Genomic DNA, 26424 nt, shown 5'->3' with positions numbered 1-26424 from the left:
CACTAACGGATGTGTATACACACGGATCGCGATTATGTTCGACGGCTGGGAAAATGTCACGTGGAAAGTGGGCAAGTGTGGATCTTCCTTCCATTTTGGTGCCATCACCGTGACTTTGGGGAATGTCTAGGATGATGCCACGTGGCTATTCGGTTATAACCGAATGGTGATGCATGATAATGCCTTCTAGAAGGATTACAGCTATAATCCTATGTGGCTCTCCCTCATGGTAATTCTGTTATGACAGAAAGGTATCCAAGTCTGGGTGACTTCTGCGCGGAGATGTTGTTAGGATTTTATCTTATCTGTTGTATGCAAGGATTTATTGGTTCTTTTTGGCGCGTGGATGTTGAATACTGTTTTTTATTTCTAAGTTCTCTTTTAGAACCAGTGCGCGGCCGCGCAAGGTTCGTTCTAAAGAGAGCTTATTCATGAGGTTATGGTATGGTCTCAAGCACCTGTGCAAGGTTTTTGGGACCTTAACCCTTCAAGTCCCACCAGTCTAGTGTTGCTCTTATGCAAATAAGTGGAGCACTGGACTATAAGAGATGGGTGATTTTTGCTGTGGAGTGCTTGGCGCGAAAAATGTTGGGAATCTTCTCGGAGAAGATTGTCTTGATTGATATTGTTCATCTTATTAAAATGAATTGTTTATTAATAATGAACTGTCTGAAGTGACGTGGCTTTTATGTGCCACAGATCAGGAAAGTGAACAGGTGTTTTGACTTAGCAGCTTCTTATTGAACTGTAGCTTCTGGGAATGCGTGTAGGTGCTTGTCAGAGATCATTTAATAGAATAGATGATTACTGCGACGCCGCCGTTTCATAAGGTGTTGATGTGACATTAATCATCATAACTTCTGGCATTCCTCTTAACGATGCTGACGTCAACTTGTTTTAGTTATATATTCAAATGGGGATTATTGAAATTTTACCTGATCTGGCAAGTATGAGAACCAGGCGAAAATTCCGTTCTTGGAGGATTTCTGAAATTCTGAGGACCTTTGATGCTGCTGAAGGTTTGCTTCTTGTTGCCAGCTTTCCACCGGAGAGGACTGCTGATAGGTGGGGATATCTTGACACTGCTCCCTATTCATCTATAAGGGAAAATTTTTCCTCTCTTCATATTAGAGGTGATAATGATGAAGGGGTTACCCGATTATTGGCGACTGTTTTGGCCCAACGCTTTCCGGTTGGCTGGAGAGGCGGTTGTTCGATAGTGTATGAACGGCGTCGGAGTGGTCGGCCTTCTGTAGCTCCGGCTGAAACTCAGATGGCACCTGTGGTGGGTGGTGGCAATGAGTGGATTGTCGATCCTCACCCTTTGGAGTGGTATAGTGAAGCAATATATACCTCTGCAGAGGTGTTGGCTATGTTTTCGGGTGTTTAGTTTGTTTACTTTGTAACTACTATTTCGATATACTGCTGTGCTTTGTATATTTTTCTAATGTGCTTTGTTGCACAAGTAACTTTTTGATGCATATCTGTGCATATAGATTTTTTGCTATTGCGTTTGGTACGCAAGTAACTGTTCTGAATATATTTTGTGTTTGGATTACAATGTCTTGCATGTGTATAATTACTTTGTTTAGGTAAAGCGAATAAAGATGGTATTGGGCTCATGTGTGAATGTAGGTTTGGATTGTATGCGGGACTTGTGCCCGTTAGACCGTTTATGAGACTTATAATATTTTACCATAATGTTTTCGCGCGTACCAAAAGGAATTACATGCATTTTGTAATAAACAATAAAGCATATACGGATAAGCTTTGTATTGATAAGGCGCGGGGCCAATGGATAAAAAGTGAATAATTAGAATAATTATGTTGCCTGCGCATGTGTGCAGCTACTGTGTGAGATGGCTAGGCTGGTTACATGTAGCACCTACGCAGTTGTTGCGGGAACAGAGCATAAGTCCTCTAAGTGTTGACCCGGTCGGAAACAAAGTGTCGAATAGTGCGAAAAAACAGGTTAAGTGGTCGACAGACTATCCGAGCGGATGGTCATCAGGACGGATGGTCATCCGGGCGGATGACCATTCGAACGGATGGCCATTCGAACAGTGCGTGGGCGTTGCGAACTGTTAAAGTTTTCGATGTTTTGATCAAAGTGTCCTACAAAAGTAAACAACAATTGTTATCATGGGTAGATCATCTGGACGGATGGTCATCCGATCGGATGGCCATTCGGGCAGATGGTCAGTGTTTGAAGTTTTTGTAAAATTTCCTAAGTAAAAGTTTTTGAGTTAACCGAGACGACGTGACAATATGTCAAATAGCGGAAACATATCAAATCCAGTTCATTCGGTCGGATGGGTACCACCCCTTCGGACAGACGAGCTGTTCTTGGTGAAATTTCATGTTTGACCCGTTAATCGGTCCATCTCTCCAGTGGAATCCCGTTTTCAAGCCGACTCTTGACTAAGGAATGAGTCGAGAGTCTGATTGAGTCCCGATTCCATCCATGTTTGTGTAAAACAGAAGATAATTTAGAGATAAGTTGTAAAACGTGAAAGTTTATCAGGTCTGAGCCAAAAACAAGTGAAAATCCTTTAGATCTTGTGTAAAAATGTGAAAATCATTTAGATCTGGAACCAATCTTGGTTAAATGGTGCTCCACAACAGTTTGCATAAGCAGCCGAGTGGAAACCACCTTCAAGAGGTCCAAATCAGTTGGTTTTCGAGAAAAGTTGAAGTGTTCGTGTGATTTTGATGAAAAAGATTGAGTAGAAGTGAATAAAGATGAAGATTAGAGGAGATTTGAGGTAAAAAGCTTAAAATTTGGCCTTGAATCGTGACTGAAAGCGTCTGAGAGCGTGTGAGCGAAAGGTCATAGTGTAAGGTGAGAACGAAGGGTTAAGTCCCCTATTTATAGTTGACAGTGACAGGTCCAATCGAATGGTCTCGATCGGATGGCTAAGTCGGTGGAGAGTGGCAGTCGATCGGATGGCTTCCGATCGAATGGCCATCCGGGCGGATAGTCATCCGATCGGATGTCCATTCAGAAAGCCGGTTCGCATTTGTTAGTTTTCCGATTTTGGTTTGTTTTGCGAGCGAGGTTAAGTGTTGCGTTACGTATTATTGTGAGTAATCATTACATATAATATTATTACATCTAGATGTTCAAATAACATAGAAAACAAGAGTAACTTCGTGTTTGGATTTGTGTCTAAATTAGTCTCTCGTTCATCAAGTATCAAAGCATAGCAAGTGTCAAGAATCTAGGATAAATACATCGTTCACACACATATAGAAAGCATCACAAGAGTCTAGAATCTGTTAAAACATATCGCTCATATATAAGAAGCATCACATAGAGTAATAGTTTAATGCAATTAAGATTCAAACAGTCTCATTTCTCATTATCATCAACAGTCTCGAGAGTACAAGCATAACAGGATAGGAAGCACGATAAGACTTGCTAGGATAATAAGAGTATCGAAACGCAGGGCGTTACAACCACCATCCATCATCGTCTCAACCACTATCCACCATGTCACACCCCAATCGATGGCGGAAACATCGAACAAATCGCTCAAAGCGTCATAACACTAATGTGACAATATAATTTAAATTAAATTTCATAGCAATGCTAAAAATTTCATACAAGATTCAAGCATAAACAAAATTGTTTCAAAACATAACATCAAATAAATGTTTATTCTAGGTGTGTTTCTAAGTCCACCTAAATCTCGTTTCTTCACTAGCATCATCTTTTCTATCAACCAGCAACATGTATTAAAATATGTTCAACAAAAAGTGGGTGAGTATACAAGTTTGATACATTGCATAATCTAGGATAAAATGTTTAACGAGCTCATATCCAACATGAATAACATAGATACAAGTTACTAATATGTTGAAACGGTGTAATTATATGTTCAAACCCGAGTTTACAACACAAATTGCCTTTCCCCGAGACTAACGGGAGGTTAACATGTTTAACTTAACAATACCTCGAGACTAATGGGCGGTGCGGTAATCCTATAGCACTATAATTGTTCAGGTTGGCTAGCAAAGTTAATGAGCATATCGACATAAAAGTTTACATAGCATACGAGATTAACAAGCATCAAATTGTTTCATGTTTAAGTGTGGATAGAGTGTGATTAAAATAAGTTTCAAGTGTTGCGTGTTTTTGTATAGAATACATGTTGCACCCAAAGTGTTTAAAAGTAAAATGGGATCGAGTATACTCACTGTTTTGCAAGCTTCCACTTGGTATTCCGCTAGGGTTTGTTGGTTGATTAGGATGGAGCACCAAGTCCTTCTACATGAAGAAACATAGGTGTAAGAGTAATGGATGCTAACGAAGGATTAAGGATTCGGAGTTTGAAAGTACATGAAAAGTACACATATGAGAAAATAATCATCTAGCACATAATACTCGTTTTGACACTATGAAGCCCAAAAGGGTTTGAATGTTTTCATGGGTTAAAATACCCATTAGAATCGTAACATGTACTAAGGTCTTAGATGATGTAACTTAACATTTTGACAAATGACCACTAGGTCATCATCAAATGTTTGGTTACTTGGATATTATATATGTTATATAGTACATATCATAAGTTTCTAGTCCAATAATATAACAAGAACATCATATAAGTCATGCATGAGGTAGGAAGATAAATCTTCCATTTAGGAACCTCTTTTGTATTCACCAATATACATGTTGTCATAGACAACAAGGATGGTCATGAATGTACATTAAGGAATGAAATAAACTCTATCTAATAAGGAAAACATCAAGTGATGTGTGGATTTGCAAGTAGGATAGCCCAAGCTAACCATATAATCACACAACTTCAAGTTTAAGACTTGTTCATCACTTGTGGGTTAAAACCCTATTAAAACAGAAAGTTTTTGAGGATTAAACCTATGGATTTTAGATGTCACAGCCTTGTTTTTAATCTCACATAATCATGGTCTTGATTAGTGGCATAAGGACATAGGAATGTGTTGAGAAATCTCAAGTTTAAGTAAGTTTAAGTAAGTTTAACAAGTGTTTATACAAAACAGAAAGTTTTCTTGCACTTTTAACCTTATTTGGTTGATGTTCCAGCCTTGGTTTTCCATGGAAAACCTGTGGAAACGTACATGAGGTTGTTCCAAGTGTAAAGGAGAAAGAATGAGTGAAAAAGATGAAGTAGAAGTGAAGTTAGGCTCACTTTTGTAAATTGGTATGATTCTTTCTTTGCTACTGATTTCCAGATTTGGCGAGCAATCGGATCTACTTCTCCGTTATAGATTGGAGGCTTACAAGCTACGAACTTGTTACATGAGCAGCCCCTCTTCTCCTTGGCCTTACCTCTTTCGTTGATAAGGTCCTCCTTTAGTTCGTTTATTCTTTCCTCAACGGTTGTGAGTATAACGGTTTGTAGCCTTTCCATGAATCCCAGTAGGCTTGCTTCAAATGCCTTTCCGACTTATAATTAAAGTTTTATACAAAAGTTACCATATTGATGCGTGTGTAGTGTAATATATTTTTGATGTATATTTTAAGCCCTTTTTACACTTTTAGCCAAGTTTTAAATTTATAAAACACGATATTTACTAACACTAAACACACATATGGGCAAGTGCACCCATTGTGGACGTAGTATAGTGTTGGTAAGATACCGTGGTCGTCCAAGGACACAAGAGCTTTTAGTACCGGTTTATCCTCAACGTCTAATCAAATCAAAAAGTTAGAAAAGGTTTTTAAACTAAGAAAATAAAAACTAACTAAATGCTGAAAAATAAAATAAAAATAAAAACAAATAGACAAGATGAATCACTTGGATCCGACTCGTGTATTAGTATAACCTTTGATTATTTTCGCACTTTTGCACTTGTTTAAGAGATTATCTTAGTTATTGTAGCAGGCCCCTCTTTTGAAGGCGATGTTACCCTCAACCCAGTAGTTTGAGTCAGCAAGGATACAATCCTAAAGGGTTGGATTATTGGAAGATAATGAATTAAGTTATTAATGCAAATTATGGTAGGCCCCGCTTTTGGCGGTGACGTTACCCTCGACTAAGTAGTCTGAGTCAGCAGGGATACAGTCCTAAATAGCCGGGTTATAGTATTAATAGTAGTTAACTTATGAGGGGGTCAAAGAGTTTGGATCCCCGCCATCCAATACCTATGGGCATTGAAGGAGATCCTACTAAATTTGACCCAGGTTGTTGGGATCTAGGGGCCATCATGATAGTGTTTGTTTGCATGAAACGAATGAGTGCAGCGGAAATGTGTAGCAAACTTTGTAAACACAATAAAAGGAAAGTATAGATTGATAAACAATTGCTATTTCATTGAGTCAAAAGATTTACAATAGAAAGCAAATGATTACAGCAAGCTTACAATCTAAACTCCCCCTCAGCCTGATACACCAGAGTTGGTTGCACAAGATGAAAGGATTGAATTGAGGAGGTGAACTCACTCAAAACGAATCAAATATAACAGTACAGAATACTGTCATATTTATAGGCAAACCAAACTACTGATTTACCTCAGCCGACGTCACCATGATAGTGACATCTAACGACTTAACAAACTACAAATACTGTTCTATACAAACTACTGACATGCAACATCTGATAATCAGTAAAATGTAAGGCTAAGGAAAACTACTGCTTCACGTTCCACTGTTGTAGCCTGAGCACAGATGTTGAATCTTCAGTGCATTCTTCAAAGGTGATCAGTCTTTGAGAGAGCAGTGCTTGAGTCTTCAGCAGTACTTAGGAAACAGCAGTAGATAGAGCATCAGTGTTTGTCTTCAGCAGTCGTTGGATAATCATCAGAGTTTAGTTTATCAGTTGTTGTAGTTGAGCAACACTTAAGATCCATCAGCTGTTAGATAACCACTGTCAAGGGGAGAGCATAGGATAAACTGCTGCTTATTGATGGTCCACTGATGAGATCCGGTTTTGGCTTTACATTATCTGTTCCTCTATTAGGGTTCAATCCCAACAATCTCCCCCTGGAACAGATAATGCCAAAACCCTTCCTTATTCAGGACCTTTATTCTTCATCAGAAGTTCCTTTGCTCTTCTTTTAAATTCTTCTTCAAATTCTTTGGAACTTGTATCATCCTCATCCCTACACAGTGAGAGCTCAAGGAGATCTTGTAGATCTTCAACACTTAGGCCTAGTGCTTGATTCCTTGATATATGTCTCACTTCTCCAGGTTCTGATCAGAGTCAATACATGGGTCTTTTGATCAGAGAGCCACTTTAGTATTTTAAAACCAAATGGGTTTCTTGGGAGAGGTTTATTTACAGATGAGTTAAGGGATGATGGCCTTGAAAACACATGCAAACTTTCAGACATTCTTTTGAAAGCTTCTTCAATGACTTTGTTTGCTGCAGCTATGTCTTCTGCAGTTTCTTGTCCAGTAAGCTCTTGTTTCTCCTTTTCTATCATGCCTGTTGCAGTGTTTGAGGATGCAGGACTGTTTAATACCTTCTTAAAAAGGTTTTGAATTCTTGCTGAGCTATCTTCTTTTAGACCCATTTTCATGATGGTGTCTTTGAGATACTCTGCTTCCTTTTCTTTGACCTCCTTGTCAGACAGCTGTTTACCTTCTTCTTGGTTTGTCACAAGAGTAAGGTTGTCTGCTGATTTTAGCATTGTTTTGAGGCTTTCAATTTGTTGTTCCAGCTTCACCATTTGTTCCCTCTTCTTCCTTTTCTTCAGCCTCTCATAGGCTTCATCAGTTTGCTGCCTAGACCATTTTGATATGGCTTCAACAGTGTCCACCTTAGCATTCACTAGCTCCTTTTTCTTTCCTTTATATTCAGCAGTGAGATCAACAATAAGCTTTTTGTATTTACTCCAGTTTGGAGCATTTTTCTTCTTTGAAGGATCATTCTTGATTTTTTGGATCCTTTCAGCCTCATGCTTTAAAGCTACTAAAGGCCATTCTTTAAACTGGGATTCTTCAGCAGGATAGAACTTTTCTTTCATGATGAAGGCTAGAAGTTGTTCTCTCAATTTCTTCTTTTGATTAACCTTTTCTTTGTCTAGCTCTTGTGCAAATTCTTCCATCTGCCTAACCTTTGCAAGGTAGAACTCCAGTCTATTAGCAATGCCTTCTTCGCTTAGCCTTTCTTTTTCACTGTCAACCTTAGCTTTAACTTTAGCTTGCCTAGCCTTTATCTTGAGATAATCAGTTATATCTTCTGGAGCTATATAGCCTATGAGTGAGGAGAATTTTCTTTTTGATGGATCTGTTTCTGCATAAAACTGCCTCATTTCATTTTTAATGGCTTCAAGCTCCAGTGGATACTTTTCAGCATTCGGATCATGTATCCCTTCATCGGTAGTGATTGGCTTTCTTTTTCTGCTAAAGATCTTTGGTTGAGATATAGGAAAGGATAGAGCAGTGGTGGATGATTGACTAACAACTGTTGAAACAACTGGTGTCTCAACTGCTGTTGTCATTACAACTGCTGATATGTCAGCAGATGTCTTCTGCTTTTTAGCAGGGGATGGAAGATGTGAGATAATATTTGATGGTGGTGATGGTGGTGGTGACTCTTCATCAGGAAAGAAAACCCTTCTCCTTTTTAATGGAGGGGAGACTGATGATGTTTTGGGTGGATCAGTGGTTTGAGATTTGATGGCAGTGGTTTGTGATTGTGATTGACTGACAGTGGTTGAGACAACTGGTGTTTCAATCACTGTTGTCATTACAACAGATGTTGTAACATCTGCTGTCTTCTGCTTTATGGCAGGAGGCAGTGGTGGTGATATGATTGTAGATGATGATAGTGGTGGTTTTTGTGTTATAGACACAGATGAAGATGGTGGTGGAGCAGTAGTTGTGGTGGTGTATGTTGAAACAGTAGTTGTGTGTATGTTGATGTAACGACAGCTGTTTGGCTACTGACAGCAGTTTTTGTAACTACTGTTGTATCAGCTGTTGAAGTTTTTGAGGTTTTGGGTTTTTATGGTTCACTGTATATCCCATCTTCTATACCTTTCTTTTTCAGCTTGGTTTTCTCCCCCTTTTTGGCATTATCTGCCAGGGGTGTATCCATGAAGAAAATGGTAGATGGAGCTTTTTCACTCTGAGCAGTCTTTTGGATGCTAGCCTTTATAGCTTTGATATCTGCTTGAGTGTCTTTGAACCTTGATTCCACCATGTTGGTCAGCATTTGTACTTGATTAGCATGCTTTTTAGCAGCCATTTGTTGCTGTTGTTCAAGCATGGGCTGGAAGATATTCCAAAGCTCATTTGCAGCAAATGCTTGTGGAACAGGTGCTTGAGTAGGAGGAACAATTGATTGGGCTTTTTGAGCTTCTAACAGCTGCTGCACCATATCTTTTATCTCGGCAACTGAAGATTCCAAGTTTTCAACTCTTGCCGTCAATTCATTATATCTTGAATCATCACCTGAATTAACAGGATCATCTGAATCCCCACTAGTGGTGGTTATATCAATGTGTGACTTAGGAGCTGTGGCCCAAAAGTCATCCATTGATGCCCTTTTTTCTTGGTACTGGGGACTTCTTTCTTCAGCACTCGATAATCCTTTGATGTTACCAGCAGTTAAAGATAACTTACTGGTGGTTACCGATGTTGCCATGGAAGAAATTGCCTTCAAGGGAGTCTTAGTAATGTGACAAATGTCCAACTGAAGATCTGTTGATCCATCAGTTGTAGTTGCTGCTCCACTTGAACTACCACCGAGAGTTACTTGTAACTCAGGGGGTGTAACCTCCTCAGTTGTTGCTGGGATAGCAGAGGTATGAGCATCAGACCCAGTCACTTGTGGAGGTATACTCTCAGTAATAGGTGATAGAGAGGAACTGGTTTGTGTCTGTGCCATATCAACTGCATGCAACAGGGGTATTATTGATTGTGGTAATATGATTGGTGAGGGTATGGGTGTTGAAAGAGACATGTCCTTGGGATCAGGACTGTGGAAGATGGATCCGAGTGGATACAGAGCTTCATAATTTGGTGTCCCTGTGCTTACAACCTGATCCTTTTGTGAGGATGCACGAGGAGTTTTAGGCTGGGGTTGAGATCTTTCTTCCATCTGCTGTGAGGAAGTAGCAGCAGTGGTTTCTTATGACTTTTGTGTTGTCACTGGCATTGACTCTGGGATCTCATCTTCCAGAGTTGGCTTTGGTGTGGGTTTGGTGGGTTTTCTGGAAGTTTTTCTTTTGGTCTTTTTGGTGGCAGGTGTTGGTTTCAAAGCAGTGGGTGTGCTACTTTGACACCTGGAGCAGTGGGCTCAGCAGTGGTTGCTTGAGGATCAGTAGCAGTTTCTAAAACCTGCTCAGCCTCCTTTGTTTTTAATTTTATTGGTGCCATCATTCTCGAAAATGTTTCAATTGTTAAACAGTTTATTTTGAATGAGACACCTTGTTTGGGCAATTCTGCATCTTTCTCAACAAATTTTTGTTCAAAATAGTAGCTTAGAAATCTTGGAAAGAGCAGAAATGCTTTATTATCAATGTTTTTTACCAAATCATCAAATATTTCCTGGGAGTAGTTATAGTTTTTATCATTTAAAATTGCATATCCCAGGCATTGGATTTTCGTTGGTATCTCATTAAAAGACGTTGTTTTATTAGAAACACACATGAGCAGTGTGTGGAATAAAAATCTGGGTGCAGAAGGGAAGTAACCCTTTTGTAGGGTATCCCTATTTGGTTGTTCTGCATAGCCCCTGTTCATGAAATCCTTTACCAACTCGTCTTTTGTAAATGAGGTTTTTTCATTTAAATCATCGAGTTTAAAGGTTTCAGAGATGGATTTTGGTGAGATGTTTACCTTCTTACCCTGTATCGTGGAGTTGATGGCGGCGATGATATCTCCTTGTTTTTCAAGGGTGACATTTTTCCAGAACTCTCTCTGGGTATCAAGGTAAATAGGAGCGTCTGCTATTATCAAAGTTTTGTACTTTGATGCAGAAATGGTATCAAGGATGGAGTCGAAAGTGTGGTTATCGGTAGGTTTTGTGAGTATACCTACATAGTTGTGTGGAGCTTTGTAACGAATCTCCGGTGTCTCAGCGGCCATTTGAGTGGCATCTGCTGTTGTGGAGGAAGATGATGGTTTTGATTTTGATTTCGATTTTGGTTTCTTCATTTTGGATGAAGAAGATCGAAGAAGTTTTTGGAGTTATGAGAGGGAAACTGCTATGAGAAGAGAACTTTTGGAATTCAGTTCGACAGTAAAACCCTGTTTGGATTTAATCAGGGATTTATTTAGGAAAAAGTGATTGCTGATGTGGGAGCGATTATTTCGATCTGAAGGCTAAAAACTGACCACGTGTCAAACATCTGATGGAATGGTAAATAATGGAGGACAGTTGTTTTGACAACTACTGATGGATCAAGTATCAGTAGTTACAACGGTAATAAAATGAAACAATGGATGTAGCAGTGGATGGAACAAAGACTTTAAACATCAGTGTTTTGGAGAACAGAGGTTGACACTTTAGCAGTGGACAGACTTTAGTGAGCAGATGTTAAGGCACAACAGCACTTTAGAAACAACAGTGGTAGAGGATAAAATTGGTTCAACAACTGATAGTGCAGCAGTATTTCAACTTTTGACAAACAATGTTAGCATCTGCTTGTTCAGATGTTGAACTTGATTTTGCTTTGTGAAGGCACAGTATCTTATCTAACATCTGTTGAGCATTTGAGATGCTATTCTTAACAAAATACATTTTAGATGTAAATCATCAAGATTAAATTGTCAGCAGTTATCTACATGGAATTTTGTTCAAGGATTTGCCAAATGTCTATTATTTTAGACAATGGTTTAGCATCCCAGATGATGAAGACATTTCTACTAGAGCTTGCTCATTTTGTTTCTAATTACTGGAACTAGAACATGAGTGTCTCAGTAGTCTAAGTCAATTTTACAATCAATTTTTGATCTGTGAAAACCAAACTTGAGCTTAACATGACCTTGATATGTGTGTCATTTCCTTTTGATCAGTTTTAGGGATAGTAATTACACACAAAAATAAGGTAATTACATCCAGACCAGAGATGAACTTTTACAAAAAAATGAGTAAAAGATCATAATATATATATATATTTTAAAAAAAATACATCTGGTTTTTATTTAAGAGGAAAACACCTTAACAAAAATCAAAGGAATTTTGAAAATAATCAAAAGGATCCGACAATTTTCCAGTAAATTCATGATCATATTATTCTCAAGTTATTTTGACCATTGTTTGGGTCATTTTCTTGTCAATTGATTTTAAATTCCTTTTAAGCACCATCACTGAAGATGCTATTGTTACCAGAACAATTCCTGTATTGATGTATGCACACAGTTGCAAAATGACCACTGATGATCCAATTTGAACCTCAAGAGTGTTTTATGCTTATACTCTTTTGCTTTTGATTTCAAAAGTTTTTGAGATAGCTACACTTCGAGATTTGTTCCTTTTTTCCTTTTCCCTTTTTACCCTATTTATTCATATGTTCAGAAATACTCACTAGGAGATTATATTTTGAACATACTTTGTCCATAATCACTTTGAAGCAATGTTTTGAGAGATCTGACCATATTTGATCATGTTTTATTGCAGATCTCACATTTACCTATGATTAGGACAGTTTTGACACCTTATTTTCTCAATGTGTTTTGGACAGAGTTGATTTGGTCCTTTTGAAGGTGCTCAACTTGCCTTTGAGCACATGAGAGATATTGCCTAAAGTTTTATTTCCCCCTTTTCTATGTCAGCAGTATTCTAGTGTTTTGCTGAACAGAGGTACATACTTTAGTGTTTATTGAAAACATCACAAATTTCGAAACAACAATTGAAATCAATTTTGAAAACATCGAGCGATCCCATAATTTATCAGATATTTTACAGATCTGAAAACTATGAGTGATATATGCATGAAAACACTTGTTGTGTGAGATTTGTGTGTCATATGACATCTTGGTTGATTTACAGAGTTTTTGAATAACCATTTTGACCATGATTCACTCGTTACTCTGTTTTTCAACTGAATACAACCAATCCTTTAGTATCAATAACTTTTGAGCTGAACTGTTATGTCAAATTGATTGTTAGATCGAATTTGACTGTCCAAGCTATGATACCAATTGTTGGGATCTAGGGGCCATCATGATAGTGTTTGTTTGCATAAAACGAATGAGTGCAGCGGAAATGTGTAGCAAACTTTGTAAACACAATCAAAGGAAAGTATAGATTGATAAACAATTGCTATTTCATTGAGTCAAAAGATTTACAATAGAAAGCAAATGATTACAGCAAGCTTACAATCTAAACTCCCCCTCAGCCTGATACACCAGAGTTGGTTGCACAAGATGAAAGGATTGAACTGAGGAGGTGAACTCACTCAAAACGAATCAAATATAACAGTACAGAATACTGTCATATTTATAGGCAAACCAAACTACTGATTTACCTCAGCTGACGTCACCATGATAGTGACATCTAACGACCTAACAAACTACAAATACTGTTCTATACAAACTACTGACATGCAACATCTGATAATCAGTAAAATGTAAGGCTAAGGAAAACTACTGCTTCACGTTCCACTGTTGTAGCCTGAGCACAGATGTTGAATCTTCAGTGCATTCTTCAAAGGTGATCAGTCTTTGAGAGAGCAGTGCTTGAGTCTTCAGCAGTACTTAGGAAACAGCAGTAGATAGAGCATCAGTGTTTGTCTTCAGCAGTCGTTGGATAATCATCAGAGTTTAGTTTATCAGTTGTTGTAGTTGAGCAGGACTTAAGATCCATCAGCTGTTAGATAACCACTGTCAAGGGGAGAGCATAGGATAAACTGCTGCTTATTGATGGTCCACTGATGAGATCCGGTTTTGGCTTTACATTATCTGTTCCTCTGTTAGGGTTCAATCCCAACACAGGTCCCTTGCAGGACCTCTAAACGCTGAACAAGGGCAAGACCCTTACCAAACCGTTCCCTTAACCCCCGACCAGGTAGCCAACATACCTCCATATAGACCGTGGAGATATGAACGGTGAAAATCTTTTATTTTATATAGACAGTAAAATAATGCCAAGACACCACGGACAAACGATAAGGAAAGATCACCTTCAACATAAGCAACTAGTTATTAAAGTCATTAATACAAAACCAAAAAAAAAGTGCAAAAGATTAAAAATAAAAAGTATTATACTAAACACTTGTCTTCACCAAGTGATGTAAGAGACTTAGGCAAACATGGCCTTGATTGTCAAGAACTCTTACGATCAATCTTGTATCCCGAGACGATTCACACACTCTATGATGGACAATGGATGATGGTGGTGGATGATGGTGTTATGGTGGTGGTGGGTGGTGGATGAAGTGTGAGAGAGGTGGTGTGCCAAGTGATGAGTTGCAATGAAACCAAGCACTCCTATTTATAGGTTGAACAGAAGCCTGGGCACGGCCCCGTGTCCGCTGGACACGGCCCCGTGTCCGTCGGACACGGCACCGTGTCCGTCTGACACTCTCTCTCTTCATTAATTGTAATTCGCAATTACAATAAATGCGCCTGGAGTACTCTGACCACGCCCCCGTGTCCGCTGGGCACGGCCCCGTGGTGGGCAACAGAAGCTTCTATCACTTTTGTCTTTTCTGCCAGGGCTGACCATCCTGGACACGGCCCCGTGCTCGCTGAGCACGGCCCCGTGTTGAGCTGGACACGCCCCATGTTGAGCTGGGCACAGCCCCGTGTTCAGCTGGGCACAGCCACATGCTCAGCTGGGCACAGCCCCATGCTCAGCTTTCTTCTTGTTTTTGCTTTGGGAGATGCTATCGAGGAGTCGGGCATGCCACGTTTCTTCCTTTTCTTTGTATTTATGTTAGATTTGGCTGCATTTTTGCTTCTTTTGTTCATTTAAGCTCTTTTAACCCTGAAAATACAAAAGGAAGACAAAAGCACACTTTTTCCAACATTAGTACTTAAAAAGGGTTAGTGTTATGCCTCATTTGATGTAATTTATATGTTGCATTTTACACACATCAAATACCCCCACACTTGAATCTTTGCTTGTCCACAAGCAAAACACTTTAATATGTGGCTTACACTCCCAAATGGAATGGGTAGAAGAGAAGGTTTTGGGCTTGTCTTGAGTGTCGGGAATCCAAGATCTTTATTGGGTTTTATTTTTATACTATTTACAATCCTATTCGTTATGATTTATTTAGAACGTTTCATAGGATAAATTACCTATTAGGGCATAACATGCCTTTTTAAAATTTCATTTATATACAAGTTCACATACCTCACGGGGATCACTCAACACTCGGCCGAAGGTGTATTTTTAGTGAATCACTCGAGAGCAGCGTGGAACTTACTCCTACCATAGGCTTGCCAAGCAATCAATCCTCCTCCTTTTTAACTATATACCTTTGTAAATATCAAGAGGACTTTTTGGGTGAAGGGTTAGGCTTGGGCTAAAGGTGAGTGGTTGGGTTAGTGGTTAGTAAAAGGGCGAAAGGCGTAAAAAGCGTCGGTTTTCGTAAGACTTTTTTTTGACTTTTTATTTTAATGTAGCAATTTTTCAAACAAAGTTCTTTTTGATAACCTTGTTTGTTTATTTCTTTTGGCTTCATTATTATTATTATCATTTCTCTCTCTCTCTCTCTCTTTTTTTTTTTTTTTGATAAGGAAGTCATAAGAAAAACCGCGCTTTGTTACTAAAATAAAGGGTTTGAAATGAAAAAGGGGTTTTGGTGGGAAAAAAAGGTGTTTGTTTTGGGTTAAGAAATGAAAAAGGTTTAGGCTCAAAGGGGTTAACTAGGGGGATTTTGGGTAGGTGGTAAAAAAAGAAAAATAATGGTGTAGAAATAAAAAGGGGTTAGTCCTAATGCCTCCATCATTTACTTACTTGGGTTTAAGTTGGTAAGGGCCGGGAATGTATCGTCATGGCAAGTTCTAGAGTCGTAAGAAACCAAGCGGCTATTCACACAAGAAACGAAAAATGAGCATTTAATCTAAAGATGTGTATTTGTATTCTTAATAAAGGCTCAAAACTCACTTATTGTGGGAATGGGTTTATAATGTGATCAAGTATATATAATTAAATTTTAACTAGATTTGTCATGCCTTTTCATAATTTTCTTATGTTGGTTCTTTTTATCACGACGCTATCGGTTGTAAATTTGTAAAAATATAACCTTTTTAGAACTTGTTATTCCCAAATTAAACCAAGACAAGTAAAAAAAAATGAAAAGTTTTTGAAAAAATTTGGGGTGATTAGCGGTTCCAATAGAGTTTTGTGTAAGGCTTGTTATTAGGACTTGCAAAATTCAAGGTTTTAGCATCCCCCCGACACTTAAATTACACATTGTCCTCAATGTGTCCCAAAAATAAGTTTTTTCGGTTGATTAAAATGTGTAAAAGTGGGTAAAAAACAAGATTTTATGTTACTGGGTAGCTGAACACGGGGTGGTGTTGGTTGAGCACGACCCTGTGTCCAGACTGCCAGTACCAAAAGTAAAAAGAAGGCTGGGCAAGGGGGCGTGTTCAATGAGCACGGCCCCGTGTCCAGGTACCTGAACTGGGCATTTCTGCAGATTTTTGGGCACGGGGGCGTGTTGGGTTGAGCACGACCCCGTGCTGAACTTGCTGTAATGAAGAAAAATTGTCGAGAGGCTCTGTTTTTGTGCATGGGGTGTTGGTTCAAGCTTCCCTTAGTTTCCTTCACCATCCCGAGTGTGTTTTATTCCTGCAAATTAAAACTAAACTAGAAAGCATAAAAGTTAAACTAATCTAAAACTAAGGATAGTTCCGCGGAATGCCTCCGTGGTGCGCCACGTTTATAAGGGTCCTTGGCTAGACCCTCCTTATCGGGTGGTTCTGGCTCATCTTCAATTAGGGGGTCATTATTCCCAAAAGGATATTTCATTGAGCGCTCAAGATCTATGCTCCTTTTGAATGCCCCTAATTGAAGAGGTAGATTATTAAACTTCCGGTTTTTCAAAGCTTCATGAGTTTTTACAAAAGGTCGTCCCAACACTAGAGGAGCGTCATCAAGGATGACAAAGTCTGTTGGGATTACCGTTTGATTTGTTTGGACCAAGACATCATCAACTATACCGATTGATTTTATTACTTTCCGATCAGATAGAAAAATGGGTATTTGAAGTGGAGCAAAATCACTAATACTTAATTTTTCGAAAATGTAGTTAGGCATTATGTTAACACAAAGATCCTTATCAATGGTGATGTTACTAATAAAGGAATTTTGAAAAAACATGGAACCGGTGTGATGTTAATTTCAAAAGGGTCTTCTTTTATTAGCAAAGTTTGATCATGAGTTAACTTAACACTTACCATTTCTTCAATTTTAGTGTTAGTGTTTAACTCTCTTAAAAACTTAGCATGAGTGGGTACTAAACAATGATTTTTAAAAGAAGGTGACAAGAGATTAATTTATTCTAAATTAGGCTCTTCTTGTAATTTAACGTTATCGACCTCACCCCTTTCGTTGTTTAACTCATGTGTCGGTTTTTCACTTATTTGTTCTTCCATTTTTACATTTTCAGCTATCTCCACGTTATTATTACAATTTAATTCTTCTCTTGCGCGGGACTCCTCTTCCCTTGCGCGAGATTCTTTTATGCAACGTTCGATAGTTTTAATGTGTTCTAATATCCTATTGGTCACTTCGGTGATAGAGTAAGGATTGGGATCCTCGAAGCTTGAATCCGGTTGTTCGATCCTTGGTTCCTCATAATACCCATATGAAGTAGAAGGTTCACACCATTGTTCTTCATTGTAAGCATATGATGGATAAGGGTCAAAATTTTGTTCTTCATAGTACTCATATGAGGTGGGTTGTTCACGCCATGGTTCCTCATAATAAGTATATGAAGGTGGTGGCTCATATCTCGACTCTTCAAAGTATGAGTATGAAGGCTCATACCTTGGTTCATCAAAATATGAGTATGAGGGAGGAGGTTCATACCTTTGGTCTTCATAGGATGTGTATGAAGTTGATGGCTCGTACCTGGGCTCCTCATAATGTTTGTATGAAGTGGATGGTTGAAACAAGTTACAATATTGTACCGAGTGTGGGTTACCACAATTAGTGCAATAGTCTCTCATATAATCATCCTCTTCATAGGTGTAGTTATAGCCTCCTGAGTATTGATCCATAGGAATCACTCAACAGACCACAACTGAGTCTCGAGACCAGAAACCAAAAACAAAGACGGAAACATAAGCTGGACACGGCCCCGTGCTCAGTGGACACGGCCCCGTGTTCAGGGTCTGTATCTGGGCGTTTTAATTAAAGTTACTGGTCTCGTTGAGCACGGGGGCGTGTTAAGTGGACACGTCCCCGTGTTCAGACTCTGTGGGTATCTAACTAAAAATATGCAGCACGGGGGCGTGTTCAGTGAGCACGGCCCCGTGTTCAGGCTACTGTAAATGCAAACTAAACTAAAATGCAGAAAAATGTGCGCGCGTTTTGAAAAGGTTTTGAAAAACTGATTAGGCCAACAGCACCAAAAACTTGATGCGTGTGTAGTGTAATATATTTTTGATGTATATTTTAAGCCCTTTTTACACTTTTAGCCAAGTTTTAAATTTATAAAACACGATATTAGTAACACTAAACACACATATGGGCAAGTGCACCCATCGTGGACGTAGTATAGTGTTGGTAAGATACCGAGGTCGTCCAAGGACACAAGAGCTTTTAGTACCGGTTTATCCTCAACGTATAATCAAATCAAAAAGTTAGAAAAGGTTTTTAAACTAAGAAAATAAAAACTAACTAAATGCTGAAAAATAAAATAAAAACAAAAACAGATAGACAAGATGAATCACTTGGATCCGACTCGTGTATTAGTATAACCTTTGATTATTTTCGCACTTTTGCACTTGTTTAAGAGATTATCTTAGTTATTGTAGTAGGCCCCTCTTTTTAAGGCGACGTTACCCTCAATCCAGTAGTTTGAGTCAGCAAGGATACAATCCTAAAGGGTTGGATTATTGGAAGATAATGAATTAAGTTATTAATGCAAATTATGGTAGGCCCCGCTTTTGGCGGTGACGTTACCCTCGACTAAGTAGTCTGAGTCAGCAGGGATACAGTCCTAAATAGCCGGGTTATAGTATTAATAGTAGTTAACTTATGAGGGGGTCAAAAAATTTAGATCCCCGCCATCCAATACCTATGGGCATTGAAGGAGATCCTACTAAATTTGACCCAGGTCCCTTGCAGGACCTCTAAACGCTGAACAAGGGCAAGACCCTTACCAAACCGTTCCCTTAACCCCCGACCAGGTAGCCAACATACCTCCATATAGACCGTGGAGATATGAATGGTGAAAATCTTTTATTTTATATAGACAGTAAAATAATGCCAAGACACCACGGACAAACGATAAGGAAAGATCACCTTCAACATAAGCAACTAGTTATTAAAGTCGTTAATATAAAACCAAATAAAAAGTGCAAAAGATTAAAAATAAAAAGTATTATACTAAACACTTGTCTTCACCAAGTGATGTAAGAGACTTAGGCAAACATGGCCTTGATTGTCAAGAACTCTTACGATCAATCTTGGATCCCGAGACGACTCACACACTCTATGATGGACAATGGATGATGGTGGTGGATGATGGTGTTATGGTGGTGTTGGGTGGTGGATGAAGTGTGAGAGAGGTGGTGTGCCAAGGGATGAGTTGGAATGAAACCAAGCACTCCTATTTATAGGCAGAACAGAAGCCTGGGCACGGCCCCTTGTCCGCTGGACACGGCCCCGTGTCCGTCTGACACTCTCTCTCTTCATTAATTGTAATTCGCAATTACAATAAATGCGCCTGCAGTACTCTGACCACGCCCCCGTGTCCGCTGGGCGCGGCCCCGTGGTGGGCAACAGAAGCTTCTATCACTTTTGTCTTTTCTGCCAGGGCTGACCATCCTGGACACGGCCCCGTGCTCGCTGAGCACGGCCCCGTGTTGAGCTGGACACGCCCCATGTTGAGCTGGGCACAGCCCCGTGTTCAGCTGGGCACAGCCACATGCTCAGCTGGGCACAACCCCATGCTCAGCTTTCTTCTTGTTTTTGCTTTGGGAGATGCTATCGAGGAGTCGGGCATGCCACGTTTCTTCCTTTTCTTTGTATTTTTGTTGGATTTGGCTGCATTTTTGCTTCTTTTGTTCATTTAAGCTCTTTTAACCCTGAAAATACAAAAGGAAGACAAAAGCACACTTTTTCCAACATTAGTACTTAAAAAGGGTTAGTTTTATGCCTCATTTGATGTAATTTATATGTTGCATTTTACACACATCAAATACCCCCACACTTGAATCTTTGCTTGTCCTCAAGCAAAACTCTTTAATATGTGGCTTACACTCCCAAATGGAATGGGTAGAAGAGAAGGTTTTGGGCTTGTCTTGAGTGTCGGGAATCCCAGATCTTTATTGAGTTTTATTTTTATACTATTTACAATCCTATTCGTTATGATTTATTTAGAACGTTTCATAGGATAAATTACTTATTAGGGCATAACATGCCTTTTTAAAATTTCATTTATATACAAGTTCACATACCTCACGGGGGATCACTCAACACTCGGCCGAAGGTGTATTTTTAGTAAATCACTCGAGAGCAGCGTGGAACTTACTCCTACCATAGGCTTGCCAAGCAATCAATCCTCCTCCTTTTTAACTATATGTCACACCCCGATTTCCACGTGTCTCACCGGTGGGCCCGGTGGGGGATTACCGTGACGATGTTGGCAACAATATAGTCAAACCACACAATTATATAATGCACAGCGGAAGCATAAGATAAATATATAAACTTCAACCTTTGGTTGTAATATCAAATGTATTACAGGGGTTGAATATATCCACAGTGGATCGTAAATAAACATAAAGTATTTGTTCCATCAGATACTGCAATCAAGCTTGCGAGACTTATCACGACGCTAGGGAGCTAATACCAGCCAATTTTCGTTTAGGTACCTGCACTTAATCTTTTTGGGGAAAATACGTCAGTTTACACTGGTAAATACATTCAACTGACACATTTGAAAATGTTTATTAAAATTGATTTGAATGCACAAGGCACAAACTCTTTTATAACTTGGGAAAATTATAATAAAATCTTGTGAACGTTTTACATGTTCTTTTATGCGTTCAGTAGCCCGGGTCGTGCCGGGTTAAAGATTTATAGACACACCACGTTTGCGTAAAACCGTAGTATAAAAACCAACGGCTACGTCTTTTAATTTAATGTCGACACTTTATACCGTGTGTACGCCTACACCGGGATGTCGATGGTCGTGGCCATTTCGTAAAATGATGCCAAGGATATCCGGGACAACGGTCATTAAACCCCCCAAAGGCTTATAAGCAACAAAACTGTTTAAATGAGCCGATCATATTTAATCAATTAACCATCTAAGCGATGGAATTATATAATGCTCAATCAAGCGGTATTAATATACCGTAACCCAAGCCCATATAGGGGAAATAAGTTAAAGTATTTACCTTTGCAAGTATATTTCCTTATTTGGATTAAATCACCGATAGCTTTTACTGGGGCTCCTAATCTGGAACGAAGGTTTTAATTAACCTCTTAGAATCCTAACGGGTCGTTATAATGGCCGTAGCCTAGACCGGTTGGTTCCGATATATATAGATATGGTTTAATCGCGCGAAAAGGCGAAAACCGAGAATGGAGTGTGATTCTGACCCAACAAGTTCAGAGACTTGTTTAAAATACTTTATTTCTTATTAAAAATCAGTAGCAACTGGAATCGGGTCAAAAGACCTTGTAGAACTCATGTTTTGGCCGAAAAGGGCATATTCGGTATTTACCGAACCGTAGCCATAACTGCAGGTTATGAGCAAGGTAAAAATTATTAAAAATCTTTAAAATTCCCAAAATATTAATTTAATACAGTGGGTAAAAGTTTTGGTGACGAAATCTTGGTTTAGATAGGTGTTATGCTAATTGCGCCGTTTATTACAAAAGTTTATTTAAATTGCGCTAATTAGCATAACTCTCATTCTAGACCTCGGATTGACGTGAAACTTTAAGGACATGCTTATAATTTAATAAGCAAGGTTTTGGTCCGTTCACGTGTCCGAAATACTCGTTTTAATTTTGAAAGGCCGTTACGGTCAACTTTTAGGCGAATGACGGAATTGCGCAAAAGACTCAGATAACTCATGAACCGACCACAGAGGTTTATACCAACATGTGACCTGGTCCTAAGAGAGTCCTAAGGTATATTTATACCTCACTAAAACGGGTCAGAACTGAAGTCAAAGCAAAAGTCAAACTTTTGCGACTTTCGGCTCCGAACCGGTTCAATATAGCAAATGATCGATTCAAACGAGCGCAAACAAGTTTATTTACTTATTATCATGTTTTATGATTATCAAAACAGGTTCCATAACATATACATTACAGATTATGCATAAATCGCTAAAATAGCTTTCTGTTGACTTTTTAACCGCACGTTTGACTCGACATTTGACATAGTTAGAGTGGTAATCAGAGGGAACCCTTTTAGGGGTTTATTACCTCCATTGATACCAACTTATAACCACCTTTGATTCGTCATAAGACAGAACCATCATGGACATAATTTAAAGTCAAACCGTTTTTACGACGGTTTGGTTTTTAGCTAAATACTAAGCATAAACTGAACTACGGATGATCAAGGTAACTTACAGAAGTTAGAACTTGAATATGGAGCAGAGAAGGATGCTTATTAGCTCTTGAGATGATCAGAGAATGTGTCTTTGAGTGTGATGAATGTTATGAACTTACTAGTGCTATTTATAGCAAATGTCATGGCTCAAGATCATTACACACAACTCTACAAGTGCCCTTGGATGAATGGCAGGTGTATTAGAGGGTTATGGGTCGAGTAGGGGGCACCCATGCCTCATTGATTGGTGTTTGGTCGTTCAAATGGTCCAAAGGTCAAGTAGTTACAATGTTTCTGCATTTGGGCGTCCCACGCGGCCCGCATGGGAGTTCCATGCCATTTTAATGCGGGCCGCCTGAGTTTAAGAACTCAGACGCGTAATTGAGGTGGCTCGCGGCCCGCCTCAACTTAAGTCTAAACCTCACGCGGGCCGCCTGAGGTTTATAATTCAGAAATTTTAAATCTTTTGTCATGATTACAGAATCTGGTAATTAATAACGAAATCTTTCGTAATGATTTACCTGACCTTTCGGGTTTGAAGGGGTAACTTTGCGGTTTGGCCCTCGGTTATTTACCGATAGGGGCCTTGTGTTATTTACCCGCGCTATTAAGTCCCTTGTTAGTTTATTATTTATTTGGAAAGCCTTAACTTTCACTGTTGACGCTTTTAACCCTTCTTATACGAATTTGAGTATAACTCTTTCGTTTTAAGACGGAACTTCGCGGAATTTATACAGTATATTCTAGTGAGCGTATAATACTGTTACGAAGCCTTGGGAATGTTAAAGGGTCACTCAGAGGTATAATTAAACATGTTGACACAGTTAACCCCTGTAGTTCGTAATCTCTCACTTGCTTCCGCGTTTCGCTTCCGTACGATTTATGATTTATTCGTTTGAAGGTACAAGCATTTATTTAGGGTTACTATACAGTATATTACCCTTGTTGACATTTATAACCCTCGAATTTATATACTTTCAAGGTTTGTCAAAATTAGTCCTTTATTTATTATAGATGCCACGTGTAATCAAATGACACGTGTTAACACATCATTGGACACAAAATTTCGAGGTGTTACATCCTCACCCCCTTAAAATAAATCTCGACCCGAGATTTACTCAAATAAATAGGGGTACTTTTCTTTCATTGCAGCTTCGACTTCCCACGTATATTCAGGACCTCTACGAGCATCCCATTTGACTTTTACAATCGGTACGTGCTTTCTGCGAAGCTTCTTCACCTGTCGATCTTCAATCGATAAGGGTTTTTCTATGAACTTTAAGCTCTCATCTATATGCACATCTGTGTGTGGAATCACCAACGATTCGTCGGCGAAGCACTTTTTGAGATTGCAGATGTGGAACACATTGTGAATTCCATTGAGCTCTTCAGGCAAGTTCAGTTTATAGGCAACTGATCCGACTCGTTCAATGACCTCAAAAGGCCCTATGTATCTCGGACTCAGCTTGCCCTTCTTGCCGAAACGCATCACCCCCTTCCAGGGTGATACCTTAAGTAATACCTTTTCACCCACTTCGAAGTGAAAATCCTTACGCTTTGGATCAGCGTAGCTCTTCTGCCTATCGCGGGCAGCCTTGAGACGTTCCCGGATCTGGACAATCTTGTCCGTCGTCTGGAAAACAATCTCTGGTCCCGATAATTGGACCTCTCCTACTTCCGCCCAACAAACAGGCGATCTACATTTCCTACCATATAATGCCTCAAAAGGCGCATCCTTTATGCTGGTGTGGTAGCTATTATTGTAGGAGAATTCGATCAGGGGTAGGTTTTTATCCCAGTTACCACCTAAATCGATCGCACATGCACGAAGCATGTCTTCTAGCGTTTGGATAGTACGCTCACTTTGACCGTCCGTCTGTGGATGGTAAGCCGTACTAAAGTTTAAACGCGTGCCCAAAGATTGCTGGAAACTTTTCCAGAAATGAGATGTGTATCTAGTATCCCTGTCGGAGATAATAGACACAGGTATGCCGTGTAAGGCTACAATCTTATCAACATAAAGTTGGGCTAACATATCGGAGCTATACGTCTCCTTGATGGGTAGAAAATGAGCTGATTTAGTCAGCCTATCGACTATGACCCATATTGTATCGTTTCCTTTCCTGGTTTTGGGTAACTTGGTTATGAAGTCCATAGTTACGCATTCCCACTTCCACTCGGGAAGTTCAGGCTGTTGTAGCAAGCCAGACGGCTTTTGGAGCTCGGCTTTGACTTGAGCACAAGTCAAGCACTTTGCTACATGGGCGGCTACAGACTTTTTCAAGCCTATCCACCAATAATTTGCCTTTAAGTCTTGGTACATTTTGTCAGCACCAGGATGGACTGAGTATTTGGAACTATGGGCTTCCTGGAGAACAACATCTCGTAGTCCTCCATAAATCGGAACCCATATACGTCCGTTCAGTCTAAGAAGTCCATCCTTGCTAAGAGTCAACTGCTCCTCAGTTACTCCCATCTTTTCATTAGGATAATTAGCTTCCAACACAGCCTCACGCTGCGCAGCTAATATCCTTTCCATCAAATTATTCTTAACCTCAATGCTCTTGGCATTGATTCGAATGGGTTTTACCCTTTCCTTCCTGCTCAAGGCATCGGCGACCACATTCGCCTTGCCGGGATGGTACCTGATTTCACAGTCATAATCATTCAGGGTCTCCATCCAACGGCGCTGCCTCATGTTCAACTCCTTTTGGTTGAACAGGTGCTGGAGGCTTTTGTGATCAGAATAAATCACAAATTTAATACCATAAAGGTAGTGCCTCCACAACTTCAGTGCAAATACAACGGCACCCAACTCCAAATCATGGGTGGTGTAATTCTTTTCATGCACCTTTAATTGCCTTGAAGCATAGGCAATCACCTTGCCCTTTTGCATAAGAACACACCCCATGCCCGTGTGTGATGCATCGCAGTAAACTACGAATTCATCTGTACCTTCCGGTAATGTCAACACAGGTGCGTTGCTTAGCTTTTGCTTCAGTATTTCGAAGGATTCTTGCTGCTTTGGGCCCCAAATGTACTTTTCTTTCTTCTTAGTCAAGGAAGTCAAGGGCGTAGCAATCCTTGAGAAATTTTCAATAAATCTCCGGTAGTATCCTGCTAACCCCAGGAAACTACGAATTTCGATAGGCGTCTTTGGCTCTTGCCAGTTCATGACCGCCTCTACCTTAGCGGGATCCACTTGGATACCACGCTCGCTCACAACGTGTCCTAAAAACTGGACCTCTCGTAGCCAGAATTCACATTTCGAGAATTTGGCGTATAGTTTCTCACGTTGTAGTAATTCGAGAATGCAACGAAGGTGCTTCTCGTGGTCAGCTTGATTCTTGGAATATATAAGGATATCGTCGATGAAGACTATGACGAATTTGTCCAAGTATGGCTTGCAAACGCGATTCATGAGATCCATGAACGCAGCCGGTGCATTTGTGAGCCCAAAAGGCATCACTAGGAACTCGTAATGGCCATAGCGAGTCCTAAATGCTGTCTTATGTACATCTTCATCTCTCACCCTTAGCTGATGATAACCCGACCTTAAGTCGATCTTTGAGAAGTAGCTTGCTCCTTGCAGCTGATCGAATAGATCATCGATCCTTGGTAAAGGATATCTATTCTTTATGGTAACTTTATTTAGCTCTCGGTAGTCGATGCACAACCGCATCGATCCGTCCTTCTTCTTTACAAATAGGACTGGTGCTCCCCAGGGAGATGAACTAGGTCTGATAAAACCTTTCGCCAGCAGTTCATCCAACTGGTCCTCAGTTC

This window comes from Helianthus annuus, chromosome 4 (genome assembly GCF_002127325.2).
Source record: "Helianthus annuus cultivar XRQ/B chromosome 4, HanXRQr2.0-SUNRISE, whole genome shotgun sequence".
Taxonomy (NCBI): Eukaryota; Viridiplantae; Streptophyta; class Magnoliopsida; order Asterales; family Asteraceae; genus Helianthus; species Helianthus annuus.
Note: the sequence above shows the minus strand (reverse complement) of the source record.